The sequence below is a fragment of the Mus caroli genome, chromosome 6, assembly GCF_900094665.2.
Source record: "Mus caroli chromosome 6, CAROLI_EIJ_v1.1, whole genome shotgun sequence".
Classification (NCBI taxonomy): domain Eukaryota; kingdom Metazoa; phylum Chordata; class Mammalia; order Rodentia; family Muridae; genus Mus; species Mus caroli.
In genome coordinates this window covers 133,368,259-133,369,168 of record NC_034575.1, presented here as the reverse complement: position 1 = coordinate 133,369,168, position 910 = coordinate 133,368,259, and positions in this window count along the sequence as shown.

Sequence of the window (910 nt, the reverse complement as noted above, 5' to 3'; positions counted from 1 at the left end):
GGAAAACAGAGGTTAATATAGGACGATCAATTGGTTTTCACATTACTTTCTGAGACAGGGCCTCTCACTGGACCTGGAGCCATATTGGGCTAGGCTAGCTGACCAGTGAGTGTCTCTCTCCCCTGTATCTGGAGTTACAGACACACATTATTGCACCTTTTTAATATGGGTTCTGGGACTCCAAGCTCAGGTTCTTGTGCTTGTGTGGTGAACACTTTACCCACTGGGCCATTGCCGAGCCATCTTTTAACCTTTTAAGTTGCAGGGTCATTTTCAAGTTTGATGATGTATTTCCCAATACTCAAATATTTTATGGTGTAAGTATTTTGCCAGAAGAAAGCATTGGATTCCCTGGAAGTCAAGTTACAGATGACTGTGAGCCTCCACATGGGTGCTAAGAACTGAACTTGAGTCCTCTGCAAGGATCAACAAGTGCTTTTAACCACTGAGCCATCTCTTCAGCCTCTCATAGTATATTTTTGGTGTGTTGTTTTGTTTAGGGTTGTTTTGTTTTTTGTTTTTTTGCTTTGTTTTGTTTTTAGAGCAAGACCATAGAGGACCAGAAGACAATCAATAAACCATATTTGTCATACCAGTGTTGATATGATAATGGGATACATAATGCCCACCTGCTCTCTGCCATCAATGACAGCTCTGACAGCTCACATAAAGGAGTTAATCTTGCCTTCATTGAACCCATGCAGAGATACCCCAGTTAACACAGGAGGTTTCTGCAGAAGTCAGTTATCCCAGCCTTTTGTGCATCACTGTGAACTTAGAAGACACATTAAAGGAGCTGGCTACTTCAACCAAACTTTATAAGTGCCTCATTTCTTTTATATATATTTTTATTAGGTATTTTCCTCATTTACATTTCCAATGCTATCCCAAAAGTCCCCCATACCCTCCC